Here is a 23,326-nt window from a genome sequence, read left to right as displayed (position 1 = left end):
CTATGCTTATCATTGACGCCACAGTACTTCAACCAATCAGACAATGTTTATTTTGGGCATTTGACTTTTTTTAACTCAGATTTTGGAATATTTTAATCGAAATTATAGAAAAATGGAATGTTGTTAGTACATATAAAATAGAAAATGATGAATACTTTTAGCTAAAGATAATTTGGATGGGGGTTCTGTGTATTCACATTATTTGCACAACTCTCCTTACTGATGCCATATTTTGGAATTTCCGTGACCTAAATGGTTCGCGAAAATTAATATTTTTATATATAGTATAGTAATTACGATAACTTCCTTGAAACTATCACGTTTTAATTCTATCATCTAAAAGTAATAATCTGTTAATCCAAGCACAATGTAAGTAAATTTTTCATGTCTTTAGTGCACATTTAAATAGTTCTTAATGCATATTAATTGTAGTTTTTGTATGCTGCGCGATAACGGCATTTTCAGATTATTTTGTCAAAGGGTCAAGTTGCGAGATTTTTTATGTATGGAACGCCATCCGCGTTATTATATTATGATTGTTTTTGAGAATTATGATATTTTTTAACATGTATTTGAAATTTAGAAATAATTTCATTTATTATTTACATTTAATTGTGTAATTAAAGTGTAGATTTAGGTAATTTCTACTGATAAGCCATATTTTTCTACTTTGAGATATTTTCATGGTACACCAGGTATATAAGCATGCAGTTACAATTTTGTGAATTTGTACTGTCTTTTAATATTTCTATGTGATACTGGAACAATGTACACTTGCTATGTGCTATATAAATTGCTAATTCAGACATTTTCATCTAATTATGTTCTTAGCATGTTGCTATTTTTATTAAGGTATTTTTTCTGTAACAAATTTCTACAGTATTGTTTTATTTTTATATTGTAGCTTTTCACCGCATTCAGTATATGACAATTGTACAACAATTAACAATAAAGATATACCATGGTTAGCTGTGTTTACTTGTGAGACAGCACAGTGAAAAGATTACTTGAAGGATCCTTACAACACACTGGTACATGTCCGCCATGTTTACAGACAGTCGTGAAGGAGACACAGATCAACGAACTAGTCAGATGACTGAAAAGGGAACTCTGTTCCACCAGGAACAAAAGGACACTCACATAAAAAGGGCAAAAGCGTCAAGTTTCATGTTATCAAATTGTATGAACAATCTTAATACACTACCAAAGTCTTTGTCAGCATTACAAAGTGCAGAAACAGATTTAGACACTGTGTACAAAAGATATGACAAAAATGCAAATGAGTACATTGATTTTCTGTCACGTTCAAGAGATTCAGAAGCCCAAAACGAATTGGAATCATACTGGGTGATAATGACTGATGTTAAAAACAAATACAGTATGTTAATGGACAAAATTCAGTTTGCAAAGGAATCCATAGAAACAAAATCAGTTAAATCGCTCACGTCACAAAGATCAGACAGAACTCGTTCGTCAGCATCTGGGAGTCGTACAGTTGGGCTAAGAGCCAAAGCAGAATCCGAAAAAATAAAGCTCAAATATGTTGAAAAAGAAGTGGCATTGAAAAAAGAACAATTTGAAAAATCCTTACAGCTAGAAATTCTTGAACAACAAAAAAATGCAGCAGCGGCTGATGTAGAAGCAACTTATCTAGAGAGACATTCTCAAGGCGGATCTGAACATGATGGGTCTGATATCTTACCTAAAGAGGAAATTGGTGCGTTCGAAAGAACTTTAAACTATCTAGATGGATTGGGCTCTACTTCTCCACAAGACAAACCTCTATCAGCTGAAGCAAAATTGTTTGTACCTGCAGTCTCGCCAGACTATTTTCAAAAAGATATTACTGCTTCTACACCAATAGTACAGAACATTGTTCACACTATTCCTAAACAAACAACTACTGCAAAACCAACAATGCCAGTCCAAGGGCCAACCACTTTAATCTCAGCTTCACACAATAGCGCTGCTGCAGAAACACAATTTACAACGTTTCTTATTAAGAAAAACTTATTATTAGAAAGTTTTCAACAACAAAGATTTGACGACAAGCCATACCGTTACATCGTGTGGAAAAAACAATTCAAAGTTATGGCTGCTGACATTCAATGTTCTGCATTAGAAGAAATCACTCTGTTGACAAATTGTGTAAAAAAGGATTCCGATGCTTATCGTCTGATCATGAGCACCAGGGCTTCATGTGCCGACAGTCCAGACTTGTGTTTAACCAATATTTGGAATAGACTAGACCAACGTTTCGGTTCAGCAGAGTTATTAGAATCTGCTTTGAAAACAAAACTTTCAAATTTGCCAAATATGATTGACCGTAAAGTTCTTTATGACCTACACGATTTGCTAAATGAAATTCAGGCTGTGAAAACACTCCGAGAATATAGTGTGATATTTTCATACTTAGACTCCTCACTAGGCATTAGACCAATAGTTCAAAAACTGCCAAAGTTTATTCAAGATAAATGGATCACACGAGTGGTGAATTATAAGAAGCAGAACCAAGTGATTTTCCCGCCTTTTAGCGAGTTCTTAAAATTCATTGGTGAAATAAGTGTTATTCGAAATGACCCAAGTCTCCTTTTTGAAACACCTATGAATCAGTCAACAAGAAAACCAAGTTACAGTAAACCACAAAACACTATGTACAAACAAAAAGATCAGCATCTTATAACGGCAAATAAGATGGAGGTAAATTCTACTCCTGTAACAAAGTCAAACTCAAACTCAACACATGCCTGTTTGATTCACATTGGAGCCAAACACACCATTAATGAGTGTAAAGCTTTCCGGAGCAAAAGTTTAGAAAACAGAAAGACTCTGCTTCGAAGTCATAACATTTGTTTACGTTGTTGCGATACTTCAGACCATTTTGCAAACCGTTGTCGGGCTCAGATACAGTGTGACATATGCAAAGCGTCAACTCATTGCACTGCTCTTCATATAGACTTTAACAATAATAATGCAGACATTAACAATAACTCAAATCAAAGAACTGGTAATGCTGCACCAAAGCATGGCGAGGAGACACCAGCAGAAGTAAGCTCTCGTTGTACCGAGATTTGTGGTATTCCCAGCTTTACAGGCAAATCATGCGCAAAAATTCTTCCAGTGCGAATATTTCCGGAAGGACAATCGGACAAAGCTGTACTCGCATATGCAATGCTTGATGACCAAAGCAATAGGACTCTAGGAAAAACTTGTTTGTTTGATAGCTTATCTGTTGAATCTGAAACAATCTAATACAAGATGGAATCATGTTCCGGCAGGTCGACAAGTAGTGGACGGATTGTAGGAGGACTGGTAGTTGAAAGCGTCAGTAACAATCTGCAAATGAAATTACCACCTGTTATAGAATGTGACAATATTCCAGACAATCAAACTGAAATTCCGACACCGGATGTTGCTCGCCATTACCCACACTTGCATGACATTGCTCATCAATTACATGAACACGACGCTTCTATGAAAATAATGTTACTGATAGGCCGTGACCTTTCAAGTGCTCACCACGTTCTTGAACAAAAGCTAGGACCTCCACGGTCACCTTTTGCACAACGTTCACCACTAGGCTGGACTATCATTGGTGATGTTTGTCTCTTTGGACAACATTGTCCTTCATCAGCGGAGTGTGATCAGAATTTCATCATAGATAATGGGCGCCCTACGAGTTTGAAACCATGTGAACAAATTATTAACGTTCGAAAAACATTCATCAGAAGTGAACAACCCCAATTGACAAAATATAACATTTTCGAAACAACTAGTCACGACAATAAGCCCGGACTGTCAATTGAAGATCGTAAATTTCTAGACATAATGGACAAAGAATTTCGCCTAGACTTTGATGGTAAATGGGTAGCGCCTTTACCTTTTGGTTCACCACATTATACTATGCCAGACAATTATCTGCTTGCGCTTAATCGTGCCAAATCTCTAGATGCTTCACTGCATAGGAATGAAACAAAGAAGCAGCATCTACTCGAATTCATGCAGAAAATTATTGACAATCACCATGCTGAAATTGCCCCGTATCTACCTCCTGATAGAGAACGTTGGCACCTTCCATTATTCGGGGTATATCACCCTCGCAAGCCAGAGCAAATTCGCGGCGTCTTTGACGCATCTGCAAAATTCAACAATGTTTCACTGAATGACCAGCTGCTTCAAGGTCCTGATCTCATCAACAGTCTTCTCGGAATACTTATTCGATTTAGAAAAGAGATGGTAGGAGTAGTCGCTGATATCCAGCAAATGTTCCATTCGTTCCTGGTACAGGAAGAACATAGAGATTTCCTCAGATTTCTATGGCACAAAGATAATGTGATTGAAAACCCACTTGTTACTTACCGTATGCGTGTACATGTCTTTGGGAATCGACCTTCGCCCTCAATAGCTATGTATGGATTACGTCGAATAGGAGAATTAGCCACTGAATCTCATGGTGACGATGTGAAGAATTTTATAAACAATGATTTCTATGTTGATGATGGCTTGAAGTCTTGCCCGTCAAGCCAAGATGCTATAGACTTGATTCTTAAAACCCAAGAAGCCATGAAAATGCATGGAAATCTGCGACTTCATAAATTTGCGTCCAATAGCAAAGTTGTTATGAATGCGTTGGAACCCGGAGACTTAGCAAAGGGACTCGTGGATATGGACTTTGAGAAAGACTCACCTACTCAGCGTAGCCTAGGTCTGCTGTGGGATTTAGGATCCGATACCTTTAAATTCAGCATCTCTAATGAAACTAAATCAGCAACGCGTAGAGGCATACTCTCAGTTGTTAATAGTCTTTACGACCCAATGGGATTTATCTCCCCAATAACTGTGCAAGGCAAAATCATACTTCGAAAAATAGTGTCTTCAACATTTGATTGGGATGATCCATTGCCTGAACATTTGTTGACTGAATGGAATAAATGGAGTCAAAACTTACCTGACTTAGAGGATTTGCGCATACCCCGTATTATCGTGCCAAATCTTAGCAATGCTGTAAACAAGGAACTATTTATTTACTGTGATGCGTCAGAACTTGCCATTGCAGCTGTGTGTTACCTTCATGTTAGTTATTCGGATGGTTCTACTTCTACTGGATTCGTGCTAGGTAAAGCCAAGGTTGCTCCAGCGAAATTTACCACCATTCCAAGACTAGAACTCTGTTCTGCAGTGCTAGGGGTTGAAATTGCTCAGATTGCAGTGGACCACTTGCAGATCAATATTGATAACATCAAATATTTCAGTGATAGTCGAGTAGTCTTAGGCTATATTAACAATGAAAAGAGACGCTTTTTTGTTTACGTAGCCAACCGTGTTGCAAGGATCAGAAGTTATAGCGAACCTACTCAATGGCTCTATGTTCGTTCTGAAAAGAACCCTGCAGATATAGGAACTAGAGGTATTCATCCCGCAGACTTACAGAATAGTCTCTGGCTACATGGGCCAAGCAGAATCGAAGCACCTAATGTATCTTTGGATAAAGATTTCGACTTCTCACTCATTCAGCCAGATGTTGATGTGGAAATCCGTTCGAACAAAGTTGATATTGAGAATGTTAAACCGAATGGTCTTGGCAACAGTGTATTTGAGAAATTCTCTGATTGGAATAGATTGAATTTTGCCTTAGCTACAGTTCGAAAATTCATTCGGCGTCATTTAAATTTGAAGCGATCAGATGGCTCAAAGAACATGGACAATGTTGAATTGCTGCACAACACAGAGCAGCTTGTTCTAAGAGAGGTACAGCAGCAATTTTATGAAAGTGAATTAAATGATATTCGTGACTCAAAGCCTCTAAACAAACACAGTTCTATCGTACAACTGGATCCATTTATCGGCAATGATGGGCTCCTACGTGTAGGTGGACGCTTGAAACATATTAAATTTGATTCTTCCTTCAAGAATCCTATCATCTTACCTGCAAAACATCATGTTACAACTCTTATCGTCCGTAAATACCATGAAGATGTGAAACATCAGGGACGCCATTTTACTGAAGGCCGAATTCGTTCAGCAGGATACTGGGTAGTAGGTTGCAAAAGACTTGTTTCATCCATTCTGCACAAGTGTGTTACTTGCAGAAAACTCAGGAAAGAATTCCAATGTCAAAAAATGTCAAACTTACCTGTTGATCGCATTGAGCCTGAACAACCACCTTTTTCGTCTGTCGGCGTTGATATGTTTGGTCCGTGGGAGGTGTTAACAAGGAAAACCAGAGGCGGTGCAGCAAACAGTAAACGATGGGCTGCTCTCTTCACATGTCTTGTAACACGAGCCGTCCACATCGAAGTCGTGGAGGAGATGTCAGCTTCATCATTCATTAATGCGTTACTCAGATTTCAAGCAATACGTGGTCCCGTCAGAATATTTCGTTCAGATAGAGGCACAAATTTTGTAGGTACCGTAAATGAAATGAATATAAATGTCATAGAAGTGGAAAATGGACCGATTAAGAATTTCTTACAAAAACATGGAATTTCATGGATCTTCAATTCACCACACTCTTCACACATGGGAGGAGTGTGGGAAAGGATGATTGGTGTGACTCGTCGTATTTTGGATGCCATGCTGCTTGAATATGGATCTCGTAGTTTGACTCATGAAGTACTCACAACATTCTTAGCCGAGGCTAGTTATATCATAAACTCTAGACCACTCGTTGAAACATCAACAGATCCTAACAATCCATTTATTCTTTCACCGTTGACATTACTCACTCAGAAATCTAATGTATTGCAAACTAACATCATAGATTTTGAAACTGTTGACAAAAAGGATCTTCTCCGTAAACAGTGGAAAAGGGTTCAAAATCTCGCTGCAATCTTCTGGAAGCGTTGGAAAGTTGAATACCTCAATACACTACAAAATCGAAGGAAATGGACTTCTGTAGAAAAGAATGTTTCACTAGGTGACGTTGTACTCGTTCGTGACAAGGAACTCTCTCGAAATTCTTGGCCTTTGGGTATTGTTACAAAAGTCATGCCCAGTGATGATGGACTAGTCCGAAAGGTAGAACTCAGAATGATTATAGATGGCAACCCAAAAACATTCTTGCGTCCTATCAGTGAAGTGGTTCTGCTTGTAGAACAATAATCAGTGTTAAAGTACATGTGAACTTTGAACTTTGGTATTTTTGCATATATTTTGACATTATTAATGAAAAAATGTTTAGTCTTCTAAATATGAATCAATGTCTTATAAACACTTGTAAATATGTACGTTGCAAGTTTCTTTTTTGTTTTTATTTTTGATATTGTTGAGTTTAAGGTGAAATTTTCAATATCAGGCGAGGAGTATGCTGGAACGATTTCCGGAATTTTGTAAAGCTTTTTCCGATTTGATTTTTTTATTATTGAATTACGATAACTTCCTTGAAACTATCACGTTTTAATTCTATCATCTAAAAGTAATAATCTGTTAATCCAAGCACAATGTAAGTAAATTTTTCATGTCTTTAGTGCACATTTAAATAGTTCTTAATGCATATTAATTGTAGTTTTTGTATGCTGCGCGATAACGGCATTTTCAGATTATTTTGTCAAAGGGTCAAGTTGCGAGATTTTTTATGTATGGAACGCCATCCGCGTTATTATATTATGATTGTTTTTGAGAATTATGATATTTTTTAACATGTATTTGAAATTTAGAAATAATTTCATTTATTATTTACATTTAATTGTGTAATTAAAGTGTAGATTTAGGTAATTTCTACTGATAAGCCATATTTTTCTACTTTGAGATATTTTCATGGTACACCAGGTATATAAACATGCAGTTACAATTTTGTGAATTTGTACTGTCTTTTAATATTTCTATGTGATACTGGAACAATGTACACTTGCTATGTGCTATATAAATTGCTAATTCAGACATTTTCATCTAATTATGTTCTTAGCATGTTGCTATTTTTATTAAGGTATTTTTTCTGTAACAAATTTCTACAGTATTGTTTTATTTTTATATTGTAGCTTTTCACCGCATTCAGTATATGACAATTGTACAACAATTAACAATAAAGATATACCATGGTTAGCTGTGTTTACTTGTGACACAGCACATATTATTATTCACCATTTTTTCAACAATCATCAATTCCAGCATGATACGTGATGAATGGACAACAGGAGACATTTGTGCATTTCTGCTATTCAAGTATCTCAAACATGCATTCACTGCAGGATGCTGCAACATATAGTATGCTCCAACATAATGCGTTATCGTCTAGATTATTATAGTACCATCAATGGTTACGTCTTAGATGCATGATTTTTTGTTGTTTGTTAGTGGCTTTGAACTAGCTGTCAGTTAACTGCGAGTACTACCTAGTGTCTTTTTGCTGTTGGGATGTACAAGTACCCGGCCACGTCCACTTCAAGTGTATTTGTGTCCATCTGGTAAGTTAAGCCTTTTCAACTGGTTTTTATAGTTCGTTCTTATGTTGTAATGTTATTACACTGTCCCAGATTAGGGGGAGGGTTGGGATCCTACTAACATGTTTAACCCCACCACATTCTGTATGTATGTGCCTGTCCAAAGTCAGGAGCCTGTAATTCAGTGGTTGTTGTTTGTTTATGTGTTACATATTTGTTTTTCGTTCATTTTTTGTACATAAATAAGGCAGTTAGTTTTCTCGAGGCCATTTATAGCTGACTATGCGGTATGGGCTTTGCTCATTGTTGAAGGCCGTACGGTGACCTATAGTTGTTAATTTCTATGTCATTTTGGTCTCTTGCGGAGAGTTGTCTCATTGGCAATCATACCACATCTTCTTTTTTTTATATGTTTACGTTAATGTCGTCGTTGCAATTACATGTATTGCGCTAAAAAATCGTTACGAACACTTTACAGATACATTTATTTCATATTTTGAAAACACCCCATATAAACTATTAAATCAAAATTAAACAGCTACAGGAAACCAGGTAAAACACATGCAATGTTGGATTTACTCATTCCTATGCTTCCGCAAGCAAAGAGTCGTGGTAAATTGAACAACATCAAACAGGTCCAACAGACCGTTGATTCTGGGGTATCTCAAGGAACTGTTTGTTCTGGTCATGTGTTATTTAGTAAATACTATCAGTGATATCTTGAAAAAATCGGGTGTATGGCCAATAGAAACATCAAAATGATCAGATGCGTAGTGTGAAATAAAGTATCATTTCCGTCATAAAAAAGAACAGAGCAGAATGAGTTTTCAGTTATCTTGACATAGCACCAAAATCATTAAAAACTACCAAAATTAAAAGTAACTTTCAAATTTCAATATTCCTCTTGTGTGAATGAATATGTCTATGTTAACGGGTGTAACATGTGCAGCTTAATCAATTTACCCTTCCGGAGCAGCTGAGATCACCCCAAGTTTTTGGTAGGGTTCGTGTTGCTCAGCCTTTAGTTTATATGTTGTGTTTTGTGTACAATTGTTTGTCTGTTTGTCTTTTGGTCTTTTTGGCTTTTTTTCTTTCTTTTTTAGTAATGGCGTTGACGGTTTGTTTTCGACTTCTGAGTTTGAATAACCCTTTGGTATTTTCCGCCTATCTTTCTAGATGTTTTCTTCTATAAATATAGTAAAACAGAATACTGAATTAGTGACACTATTTTCACTTAATATAATATTATGAAACAAAATTCACGGCTACTTGAGAGATATTACATTTTCAGAGAAGAATTAAGCAAGATATTTAAAAAGTAGCGTGAACAATTTGTTTTTGAAAAACTTGGGACATGACTACGAAAAACTTCGTGAGGGCACTAGCTGTGAATATAGTATATATCCATGTAGGCTACTAATTGTTCTCCACTTTTTGCACATCAATTCGTATTAATTGATTTAAATTCTAGGAGGTATAATGCTTTTCCTAAAAAAGGCTATGTAAATACCAAACACTAAACGTACATCAGTATTGCAAGGATTTACTATACAAATCCTTGAGTATTGTAAATGTTTAGAAAGGCTTTGTATAATGAGAGATTTTGTCATTTTTTCTTCATAAAACTAAAGTATATACAAGTTTCTATTGTAGTTTCCATATCGGATTTTGTCCATACACCATTGTCCTATTAGGTTTCTTTTAGGTTTTCTTTCCATTATACAAGAAAAGATACAACGAAAATCACCAATGCAGAACAACGCAACAAGATACACCACATTTCTAATTTTGTTTCAAGGCAATTAAAAAAAAAACAAAGAAGAAAACTGATGCAAAGGATTTCCCCCAAGTTTATTACTTCACATTCGATTTATAGAATCAAGGCCGATGTCAATCTTTTATAGGCCCATAGAGATTTGTTTCGTGTTGTTGGATTGCTATCTTATTGAAATTGATCAAAATTTAAAAAAGAAAAGAAAAGTCGAACAGACTATCCTGAATCGCATGAACTACGTACACATGACTTTATCAAATATTTCAAAAACATAGTCTCATCATCTCCTGGTAATTATTTAATACTTTATGCTTTGAAATCTTTTATTTTAAATTCATTCCTCTGTTTTTTTTTTCTTGTGAACATGTGAAATACTATATAAAACATGCCTATGTAGATAAAATTAACAAAAAGAAAAGATGTTAATTCTTTCTGTTTCCGTTTACTGTTTCCGTTCCGTATTCCGTTCCGTTTTCCGTTTCCGCCGTTTAGCAACACCCACTTTTAACACCCTACAGACTTGACCACTTTTAAAGATAAACATTGTTGATGTATTTATTTCAAATATTTCTATTAAAAAAGTGTTTTATATTTAGAAATGCACTATGTGTACCTGAGATATTGTGCAAATCTATTTCGTTATAAAAATTAAGTAAATGCTAAGTAGGTTTTTTTCTTTCTTTCCCATCTCTTTTCGAGTTTGTCAAACAACAATTAAATACTTGGCTGACAATGCTGTTGTGTTAATCAAATTTTCCTTATTCCTTGAACAGCCTCGAACGTCTTAACGGTACGCCATTTGGAAATAGTTGCTAGAAATTTCCAAAATTTAAAGATTGATACAGTTTATCTCAATAAATAGCTACACATGTATTCCTTAAATGCGAGAGTGTTCCAAAAGTTACAGCATTGTTTGTTATATATATTTGTAATGCTTGTAATGTTTAGAAAAAAAAATAAGTTGTTGGAAAAATGACGAAATTATTACTGGACTTTAAAAAAAGATTTATTTTTATACTAAAATGTTGCAAAATATTTTGAAGCGACGGACAGACGGCCGTTCCTATACCAGTGCAAATGGTGACTAAAATCTAAATATCACTTGCGGACAGAAAACACTGTGCATATAAGCTATATAATGTCGTAAATGTACGCACAATTATATGCTGCAAACTCTGACACCATTTACTATAATGGTATTTTAACAATTCAAACGAGAAAAAAACAACGGCTTGATGATTTAAAAAACTGTATACGACGAACAAATATGATATACAGAAACAAACAACAAGTACGGTACTAAGTTACAGGTTGAACCCCCGTTCCTAACTTATTTGTATGATTTTTATTTATAATATTTAGCGCGGTAAAACTTATTTAGAATTTCAAAAACAAAACCATCACACATGGATTTTTTTATTTGATCAATTCCTAGATATTATAAAGTTTCGAACATGCCAATTCCACACACGTACACATATCCTTATATCTTGCCTTTAATTTTACTTCTCCTATTTATGGCCGAAGGGCCAAGTGAGCTTTTCCCATGACTTTGCGTCCGTCGTCCGTCGTCGTTAACTTTTACAAAAATCTTCTCCTCTGAAACTACTGGGCCTAATTAAACCAAACTTGGCCACAATCATCATTGGGGTATCTAGTTTAAAAAAATGTGTCCGGTGACCCGGCCAACAAACAAAGATGGCCACCATGGCTAAAAATAGAACATAGGGGTAAAATGCAGTTTTTGGCTTATAAAGTTTCGAACATGCCAATTCCACACACGTACAAATATCCTTATACCTTGCCTTTTACTTCTATTTATGGCCGAAGAGCCAAGTGAGCTTTTCCCATCACTTTGCGTCCGTCGTCCGTCGTCGTTAACTTTTACAAAAATCTTCTCCTCTGAAACTACTGGGCCTAATTAAGCCAAACTTGGCCACAATCATCATTGGGGTATCTAGTTTAAAAAAATGTGTCCGGTGACCCGGCCAACCAACAAATATGGCCACCATGGCTAAAAATAGAACATAGGGGTAAAATGCAGTTTTTGGCTTATAACTCAAAAACCAAAGCATTTAGAGCAAATCTGACATGGAGGTAAAATTGTTTATCAGGTCAAGATCTATCTGCCCTGAAATTTTCAGATGAATCGGACAACCCGCTGTTGGGTTGTTGCCCCTGAATTGGTAATTTTAAGGAAATTTTGCAGTTTTTGGTTATTATCAATCGCTGACGGCTTTTGGTACACACATTTATAATGGTTGTTGGTTATCAGATTTTTTTTTACGCCGGATGGCCATTGAAACATCACCAAGGAAAGATCGCCGTGCTTTTTTTTTTAAATTTCCACGCAAACTGATATAGCTCCAAAGGTTTTACCATGAACACTAATGGATACTCGTGTCAATAAGAAAGCTAACGCGGAAACAATATCAGAGTTGTTTAAGACAAATAAATAGGTCCTGCTGGGCGTTTGTTGATTTAAATGTCTCCCTAGACATGACCTTTCATTAAAAGATCACTTTGCGGATTTGTGGATTATTTGGTCTAATGTAGAGGGTATATAAATACACAGTCTACGAACAATTGCTTCCTGGAAAAATCATATTTAAATTATGCACCTAATTGTTTGTCACTGGTTGTTAGAAAACCTGGCATATATTCTGCTGTTTATTGAAGTTTCTTTACAATAATGGCGTGAAATGCATGACATAATCTTAAATTTACATGCCGAAAGTAAAACAAGAAAGTCATACATGAGTAAGAAAACGTTCGCATGCCAAGAAATCCTCGGTAAAAATTCCGGTCGACCTCCTTAGTAATTACAGATTTGATTTCATTCAACAAATTAATTTATGACCTTCATGTACGTGTCGCTTAGAACACAGACATATACCAAATGATCAATATTAATCATCCATGTAATTTGCTCTATGGGGTGTTTGCAGAATTTCATCGGAGGCAATTTTTTGGCATGGAAGAAAGGTAGAAAGACCATTCACAATTTGTTTTACATTCGTTTTCCTCTTTTAATTAAATAAAAATAATAATAAACCTTTCAAATGTAGAGTTCATAAGATTAAAATATTCCCTGTGGAACAACCCTCCCCTTTTTTGTTTAAGCTCTCTATTTTCAACCCTCGAATTAAGCTTTTCAATCTAATTAAAACTAAAACCTTGCTTTCTGACCAATCTGTTCATGCACCGGACCGGCAACTTTCTTTATTCAATACGAAAATCTAAAGTGCCGTTATACACATGCATGTTGTTTGCTTGGAGTTTACGCCCGGAAAGAAAGAAATAGCCCAACTCCAATATACTATATTCCTGCATCACGTGATTTTTACCACGTGGAGCTTACATTAGAATAAATACCGAATATGGAAAGGGAAACTACAATTCAAAACATAAAGTCCGAAGGCACAAATAAGAAAAAGAAGGGTTTTTTGGCAAAGGATGCCGGGGTAATTCTCTCTGTGTTCAAAATATACATGAAATATTTGCCAATGCCCCTTTTTGTTCTATAAATTCTAACCCTGAGTTTTCTATCTGTGAACTCGAATTGCATCCGTTCAAATAACCCGGTGAACTTCACATCCGTTTCAAAAATTTAAGGCGAAAAGTAGTCGACCTTGTTATTAATTAAAAGTTATTTTTAACCAACTATACATAATTCTAATGATAATAAACTAGAGGCTCTAAAGAGCCTTAGTGATCATCTTGGTCTATGTGCATATTCAACAAACAAAGGACACTTTCCAACATTTTAAACAAGAATAAAATTAATGACAGAATCTGTTTTGTTGACCTTGTATTGCTCAGTGATGTGCTGTTTAGTTTCCTTCTATCTTTGATCAAAACACAATAGAGGATAAAAGAAGTTCTCATTTAAGGGCAATAACTCCTATAAAGAATAACAGTATACTACTTAACTATGTCAGCAAAATTTGACTGTTAGTAGATCCAGACTTGCTGATCATTTTTGTGATATAAGGTGTATCTTTATCTATTTTAATTTTCTATGATATATGACAAAACGCAAAATAGGAAAAAACAGCATTATGTGATCAGAAGCTAAACTAAATGATAAAATTGTAAACTAATGATAGGAGATAGCTTTTAGAAAAGAAAATGCTTTGAAAATATTAATAGACAAGAAAGGGTCACTGTGTTCAAATGTAAAATAGCAAAAGTTCATGTAGACTCTTTCAGAAAATGCGCTATTTTATAGTTATCTCCCCTAAAAATACCAATTTAAAAACATTACTAATCAAACAAACAAAATCAAATTTTGCTACCTAAATTACAAATGTGTCCATGGGTTCTCTGTTATTTACAATCCAAAAATGCGGAAAGACACTACATTAAAGGGCAATAACTTCAATAAGTAGTCGCCTTCATATTGTCTTTATTGTAGATTTAAGATATGAGGCAAAAAACGCAAACAAAAAAATGGTAAAAATCATCATCAAAGGACATTTACTGTAATAAGAAGTCTATTAATGATTTCGACCATGTTGTCTCACTTGTATAGAACTGATCTTACTGATCATCATAAAGTGTTTCTTTCTCCATGGTCTCTATTATAATTTTTAAAATAGTAGGCAAACACGAAAATAAATGGTAAAAACCATTTAAGGGCAAAAAATCCTATATCAAATGGGAAATGAGTCCTTTGGACACAGATAATGACTCCGTTTGCGTTTACCTTTAGAAAGGGACATAACTTAAGAACGGCAAACGTGACACTACCCAAATTTGTAAGCATTGTGTATAAGTTTCATAACATTTGCTTGAAACGAACTTAAGTCAGAAAACAAAAAAGATAAAGTCATCATTTTCCCTATTTATTAAGGGGCATAACTGGAAAAGTGAGGCCACCAATTTGACCTGTGGTTTGTAGTAATACACATTGCACTTTTCATACCATTTTTTTTAAGTAAAAGAACGGAAATAAAAAAAATCAACAGTTTTTGCAAAGGGACATAACTCTAGAACAGTAAAGGTGACGCCACCAAAATTCAAAATTGTTCTGGGTTATGTGGTAATAAGCATTATAGGTTTGAGACAAACTATAGTTAGAGAATGGAAACCAATTTTGGCACCTCATCTGACCGTTTTGACATGTATGGGCAATCGGTAGAGCTCAACATCCTGCTGTTGTCAGATTTCTTCCTTTTAAGTGTTTTTCAAAATAATAGACAAAACTTAAATTTTACCCCATATATTCTACTTCCGGCGTGTTGTTCATCTTGGTTGGTAGGCGAGTTAATTTGAAATATTTTTTTAATGAGATACCCTAATGATGAGTTTTGCCAAGTTTGTTTAAATTTGGCCCAGTAACTTTAGAGGATTTTTTGGGTAAAAGTTAACGGTCGACGACGGACGCCAAGTGATTAGAAAAGCCTATTTGGTCAATAGAGCCAGATGGGCTCAAAATAAATCAGTATGTTTTTTTATGAAAAAAATAAAAGCATTGCATGTTTTATAGCATTCAGTATATGTTATAAATAATGTTATATGCATAATTTGAAATTTGAGCTATGAAATACTTCTTACAAACTATTAAACACAAAACGCAAAAAATCATAAATATGCACAATACCACTAAAAATTTCTGCCTCTGTTGACAATATGCGCAATCACTTATGTATGTTTACTTTTGTAATAATAAAAAAATGGCATAGTGTTTTGATGTTTAAAATGAAACCTGCAAAAAATATACACAGTTTTATATCGGACATAAAGCAAAATCAGCGGACAAAAAGCAAACCGGACAAAGAGCAACGGACAAAAAGCAAAAGTTTCGGACAAAAAGCAAAATTATAGGACAAAAAGCGAAACGGACAAAAAGCAACGAACAAAAAGCAAAAGTGTCGGACAAAAGCAAAGTTATCGGACAAAAAGCAAAACGGACAAATAGCAACGGACAAAGAGCAAAAGTGAAAATTATCGGACAAAAAGCAAATTGCGGACAAAAAGCACCGTATCAAGCATGTCCTCTTTTTATTCAAAATATTGAATTGTTATCAAATTTCAGTAGTTTCGATATATCAGACTGAGTCGTTTTAATAACAAAATTATTTGACCGCATCAACCAAAACTGAACATATATAGTATTACACTTTATCATGTAAATATATATGGCCTCATTGTAAACCAATAATATTTCTATGTGAGAACAGATATTGTATGATAAAGATGACACCAAATTTTGTCCACATCAATTTAGCGTGCCATTATTTCCTCTCTGTATCGATAATATTATTATTTAAGGAATGGCTGTAATATTTTTTTCTGTCTATGAAGAAATAACATAAAAAATTTGGTGCACACTGAATAACGCGCGTAGTGGTTTTTTTAACAGTGTGCAGCACATTTTTTATGTTATTTCGAATAGACAGACAAAATATTACAGTCATTTCCTATAATTTAATTCTAAATTCCATTTTCAACCGTAGAAAACCATGAAAAAACGTTGATAACGTCACGGTCACATGACTAACTTATGTCTATGGGCTGATAACAAAATAACGTCAGCCAATCAGAAGACGTGTTACATCCAAAATTAAATTATTAAATAATGAACCGTCACAAAAGTTACTTTTTAAGTCAGTAGTTCATGATGGTTTGTTTTTTTTAACATGTTTAAACAAAACTATTTAACGGCATCATCAAACACTCACATGACTGATTCATATACTTTATTTCAAAATGAAAAGTACATGTATGAGAAGTTCTCTTCTTGGAATAGTATACTGTTAATAATATAACACTGGACACTTTAAATTTGCAAAACACTCATTTGCAAATCCGCCGCCGCCTCAAATAAGAGCTACAATGTCATGAATATAACCAAAATGTGTGGAATTACATGGGATTCAATAATTTCATTGGTTTTCTACTGTTACTCTTATATTTATTTTGCTATTTGATTTATGAAAACATGGGATTTTCAATATCCCATGGGACAGGGCAAAATCCCATGGGATTGACCATTATCCCATGGGATTTTGGTAAAATCCCATGGGATTTTTTTTGGTCCCATGGGATAATTGTAGTCCCATGGGATATTTGTTGTCCCATGGGACCAAAAAAATCCCATGGGACTTTAATTATCCCATGGGATTTTCAATATCCCATGGGACAAAATAAAATCCTATGGGATTAAAATTATAAATGTATAGATATAAATATACAGTAATGTGAATGTAACAATGAATGCTGTTTGGTAGTAAAATGTTTCAAATGTATACAAGGTTTTTATAATATTTATTAAATATACATGTACATATATCTAATATTTTTTTTCATTTTGTCACAAACATGTTTTTAATTTGTTTATATGACAATAAAGATTATTCTTATTTTGGAATGTATAATAATATTTACAGTCAATGAGTAAAGTCCTTTCACTGAAACAAAATGATGAAATGTCTAAATAAATGAAAAAATATTGTTTTGAAATCTTTGTCTTGTTTATTCTACTATGAAAAATAGAACTGAAAAAAATATTTCATATTCTGACTGAATTGTTTACTCTTTTCACGAGGTAAGGTTTTCTTTGTTATAGTTTCATTGCAATACATGAATATGCAAACAATTTGAAATATATACCTTTGAGGTGTACATAATGGTATGCTTATATTTGCAAATTTATAATACACTTTCTGTTAAAATTTTTGTTTTCTTTTTTCCCAACTTGCTATGTACAATTATTCAGTCCACTATATAAGAGTCAAGTCAATAAATTATTTCATCCACCAGAATATTCCTGCAATTCTTAGACAAAACATTTTTTCAATCTGTTCTTCAAAGATCTTCCTCGTACATCTTTATTGGATGGAGCAATTCAAATGAGAAGACAAAGCAAGTTTATTTGGACAACATACTAATATTTTGTTCATTCGTTCCTTCTTTCAATTGATAATTACATTGTTGCATTTATATGATCAAGTTCTTGTGCATCTATGATCGTGATGATATGACTCCTATTTGTTTATAGTCATTATGTTGAAATTTCCCCTTTCTAATAAATGTAGGAAAAAACACGTTCCATTTCAAATTAATAAAAAAAAGTCGCACTATGAAGAAAAATATCAACTTTAAGTTTTCTGTTCAGTATTGATCTGTTGTATGATGACCATGAAAACTGAGATGTCTGACCTACAAATACACAAAACTCAAAAATTATCAGTGAAGAGAGCAATAAAATGGCTATGTTATCATGTTTATGAACATTATAATAAACTTTCATTTGAATATTCATTGTTAGTACTCTTATTTCAGTGCTTTGTGTCTATGATTTACATATTATTGGTTGTTGTTTGGTTCCGTGTTGCAGTCTTTTGAATTAAGCCCATTGCAACAAATGTTTACAATTTGTTCAAATGTTGTGCTGTTATTAAAACCACTGTCCGGTATAGGGTTTGGCTCATTGTCTAAGGCTGTACAGTGAACTATTTTTGTTAAATTAAGGCAGCTTACGGGTCTACATCAAATTTTTTTCTTAATATATGATTTCGCTATATTTTTCTATAAATGTACTTTATCTTATACTTAATAGAAAAATAAAAAAAATTAAAATGGGGTCACCGTTCATTTAAGCTCTCAATCTGCCTTCGAAAGAAACATACATTTTTGTAAAGGTACTTTTTTTTCTGTTGAGCTAATACATGTAATAGGAGAAATAGAGGTAATATCGAAAATAAAAAAAGAACTGAATTACAGAAATCGCTTATATTTTTTATAATAGTTTAGTTTAAGTACAGCTTATTTGAAAATGATAATAATCAAGAATGTGTCCAAAGAACACTGATGCCCCACTCGCACTATCATTTTCCATCATCAATGGACTGTAAATTTGGTAAAAAATCTAATTTGGAATTAAATTTAGAAAGATCATACCATAGGGAACATGTGATCTAAATTTCAAGTGGATTGGACTTCAACTTCATCAAAAACTACCTTGACCAAAAACTTTAACCTGAAACTCGCACTTTCATTTTCTAAGTTCAGTGGACCGTGAAATTGGGGTCAAAAGTCTAATTTGGCTTTAAAATTAGAAAGATCATATCATAAGCAACATGTGTACTAAGTTTTGAAGTTGATTGGACTTCAGCTTCATCATAAACTACCTTGACCAAAACTTTGACCTGAAGCGGGACAGACGGACGGACGAACGAACAGACGGTCTAACGAACGAATAGACCAGAAAACATAATGCCCCTCTACTATTGTAGGTGGGGCATAAAAAATAAAGGTCACCAATGAGTTAAAAAAGACATTACATTTCTAATGCCAAAAAATGGCATTTTGCACCAAAGGGAGATAATTTGGAGCTTTTTCAATGATATATACATTTTAAAAGTCATCTTGGGCCAAAACGAATTGATTGTTTTGAATGATTTGTGTGCCATATGATAACATGGATAAAGTAACAACTAATAAAGTTATTATATAAATAAAATGAATTATGAAAAAAAAATATTTTAAATATTTTTCTGAAATTTGTATACCCTAGAGCCTCCTTAAATGTCATTTGATCTCTTTTGGAGAAAAGTCTCATTGGAAATCAGACTGCTAAGTGCTTCTTATTTTTATATCAACACAGCCATATTATACCTGTCCAGTATCAGGAGCTTGTACATAGTTCAGTGGTTGAAGTTGGTTCATATTGGTCATTTTTGTTTTTCATAATTTGTTGTTTTTATAAATTAGTCTGGTATATTTGAAGTTTGAATTGATGCTTTGTTTCAAATTTTGTTAGTGTTGTCTTTTATAGATTACTATCACATGTATAGGGTATGGGTTTTCTCATTACTTACAGGTCATCAATGGCCTCTAATAAGTAATTACAATGCTTACATCCACTAAATTGAATTCTGTTGGATAGTTTTCTCATTCATCATACATTGTCATACCACATCTTATTTTAATAAATATTTAATCATTATAACCAAAACTTTTATAACAGTGGACATACCATTTAGGCTTTGTTGACCTCTGTAAATCTATGTTTGTTGATTATTTCTTCTGTTTAAAGTTTCCCTTTATCTTTAATGTTCTTGCCCTACACATAAAAGGGTAAACATTATCATTTAATAAACTAAAAACAAAAATAACTACTATTACATAATTAGTAGGCAACTGAAAATTTTGCCTCATTTGTATACATGTAACATCGACTTGCTCATCATTCTTGCTGTTTAATATTATCATTATTCTATGAAAATGAGGTCACAGTAAAATTAACCTTGGCAGACAAACATCTTCATTTTTTAAATATGATACCTTGTAGTCATTCCGTACAACAACAAGTAGACCTATGCTTATGCATGTTATAATATCTGATAAAATGACAAAACCAAGAAAACTTATCATTAACCAAAGAACATAAAATGCGGTCATGGTTATATAAATCTGCCATACAGACATGCACACCTTACAATTGTTACATATCCACCAAATATAATCTACCTGTAACTTTAAACATATGATAAACTGACAAAACTATGCAGTGTTTCATTGACCAATGACCCATTTAAAATGAGGTCAACAGGTCATATAAAATATGGCAGACAGACATGTGCATCTTACAATCATTCCATTCACTAAATAAAGGGGCCTTATTGCTTACAGTATCCGGAAAATAGACCAAACCACAAAAAATAAACATTTTCAAAGTTCCTTATACACTGCCAATTTGTCATGGATGTGCCTGTTCCAAGTCAGGATCCTATATTAATTCAGTGATTGTCGTTTGTTTATGTGTAACATATTTGTTTTTCCATTTTTTGCACATAAATTAGGTCGTTAGTTTTCTCGTTTGAATTGTCATTACTGGACCTTTTATAGCTGACTATCATGACTATGCAGTATGGGTTTTGTTCATTGTTGAAGGCTGTATGGTGACCTTGCGTTGTTAATTTCTGTTTCATTTGGTCTCTTTTTTATATTGTCCAATGTATTATGAAAATAAAGTAAGATGACATATGCACCTAGTTGACCTTTTGCTAATTTGAAAATAAGAAAGTAGAAAAACTGGCAAAAAAAAAGTAACATTAAGCAATGAACCATAAAAATGAGGTCAAAATTGAATAAAAGTAAAAACATGCCAGACTAACATGTACATCCCTAAAAATGTTCATACAACAAATATACTTGACATGTTGCATACAATATTAGAAAACCTGACTAAAACACAAAAAATTAACAATAACCACTGAACCATGAAAACGAGGTCAAGGTCAGATGAAACTTGCCAGTTGGACATGCATACCTTACAATCATTCCATACAATAATTAAAAGTAAATAAAGTAGACACATTGTTTATGGTATCTGAGATATGGTTGTGACCACAAAAGCTTAACTTGTTCACTGATCCATGAAATAAGGTCAAACCAAGTGAAAACTGTCTGGCGAACATGAAGACTTTGCAAGGTCTGACATATCAAATATAGTTATCCTTAAACTTTTTAGTATTCTTGATTTCTCTTATAATCCTATTACTCATAATAATCATAATAGAAATAAGGATTCTGAAAAACCTTAACTTTTTTTCAATGTGCACAGTCACTTAGCCATGAAATGAGGTCACTCAAGGTCAATGAACATATGACAGACGAAAACTTCATAACATAAGGCATGTATATGCAAAGTATGAATGGTCCAGGTCTTCTGCCTTCTAAATATTCATGATACTAGGCTTTAATTAAGAAGTAAGTTAACACTTTATCACTAGTATTTTGGGGTTTCGTGCGGATAGAAAACCAGATAAATTGACATAAATCCCTATGGTACAACAATATGTGCCATAATATTAGTCCAAATAATAATGACGTCTTGCATGGCTATTTCAACTTTTTTCTTTGTAAGTGTTCGGTAAAAGGGAAGTTGTCAAGTGAAAAATCTGAAAACGCATCACACGGTATAGCTGACTTATGTAAACCCTGAAATCAAATTTCAGAAATTCTTGTATTGTAGTTCCTGAGAAAAATGCGACGAAAAATATTCATGGGACGGACAGACTGACAGAAGGATGGATGGACAGACAGAGGTTAAACAGTATACCCCCCCCTCCTTTTTTAAAGCAGGGGTAAAATTTTAAAGTGGGGATATAAAAAGCCTTACAAGATGTCATAATTGTTTGTATTACAAAAAGAAGTAACTTAATTCTTACTTGTTAGGGGCTGCAAAAAAGATTTATTTAAAGTTGGTTATACAACATAAGCTTTTATCCGACATACATATATGACAAGCACAATACATAAAGCATAAAGTTCATCACTGAATGACTGAGATAGTAGTCTCAGATAGAGGGAGACCAACCAAACTCCCCTATTCAATCTGAATGTAGGACAGAAAGTCACAGGACAAAACGTCACGGTCAAAAAGTCACACACTGTCACAGGACAAAAAGTCACAATTCAGTTTCAAGATTATTTTTCTTTGAACAAGAAAACACCTTTTTGTATTTTTCTTGAAGTTTTATACATCAACATGATGAAGCAACTTAGTACATGTAGTTAAAATTTATTAAAATAAATAAATCGATGCATTGGTTTGCACAAACGTAAAACATTTTAATCCCTAAATGCACGCAAATGTGGTGCGCCCTAATAAATATCAATAATGATCTTATCAAATAATTGTTATGAAAACAAAACATGCAAAATGTCAAAGTGGCTTGGTTTTCAAACATGTCATATGACTTCAATTTGACAATAAATATATTCTTTGCACGATTAAAATCTAATACATTTTCATTTATCAAGGTTTATGGTCAGGAGCCTGTAATTCAGTGGTTGTCGTTTGTTTATGTGTTTTATTTGTGTTTTGTTCATTTTTTTATATAAATAAGGCCGTTAGTTTTATCGTTTGAATTGTTTTACATTGTCATATCAAGGCCTTTTATAGCTGACTATGCGGTATGGGCTTTGCTCATTGTTGAAGGCCGTAAAGACCTATAGTTGTTAATGTCTGTGTCATTTTGGTCTCTTGTGGACAGTTGTCTCATTGGCAATCATACTACATCTTCTTTTCTATATCATGTATATTATCACATGTATCAGCAATTTCCTTAAATTAAAAATGAATATATATATATGTAAGAAAAAGAAAATATTTTAAAATCTTTTTCATATATATTCAAACAATTGTCAATAAATTGTT

The 23,326-nt window shown here is 33.7% G+C and overlaps 1 protein-coding gene and 1 long non-coding RNA gene across 2 annotated transcripts in view; both read right to left on the bottom strand.

The window, feature by feature from the left end:
• LOC139493010 (phosphatidylinositol phosphatase PTPRQ-like) overlaps positions 1-23,326 on the bottom strand; it is a 279,255-nt gene that overhangs the window by 178,251 nt on the left and 77,678 nt on the right. The window lies entirely within an intron of this gene.
• Positions 17,826-20,836, bottom strand: LOC139492547 (uncharacterized). The gene is made up of 2 exons (XR_011656890.1): positions 20,138-20,836; positions 17,826-18,318 (listed from the first exon to the last, which is right to left on the bottom strand). It is a non-coding gene; the product is annotated as an uncharacterized lncRNA (long non-coding RNA).

This window comes from Mytilus edulis, chromosome 10 (genome assembly GCF_963676685.1).
Source record: "Mytilus edulis chromosome 10, xbMytEdul2.2, whole genome shotgun sequence".
NCBI classification, from domain to species: domain Eukaryota; kingdom Metazoa; phylum Mollusca; class Bivalvia; order Mytilida; family Mytilidae; genus Mytilus; species Mytilus edulis.
Note: the sequence above shows the minus strand (reverse complement) of the source record. Positions and strands in the feature narration are given on the sequence as shown.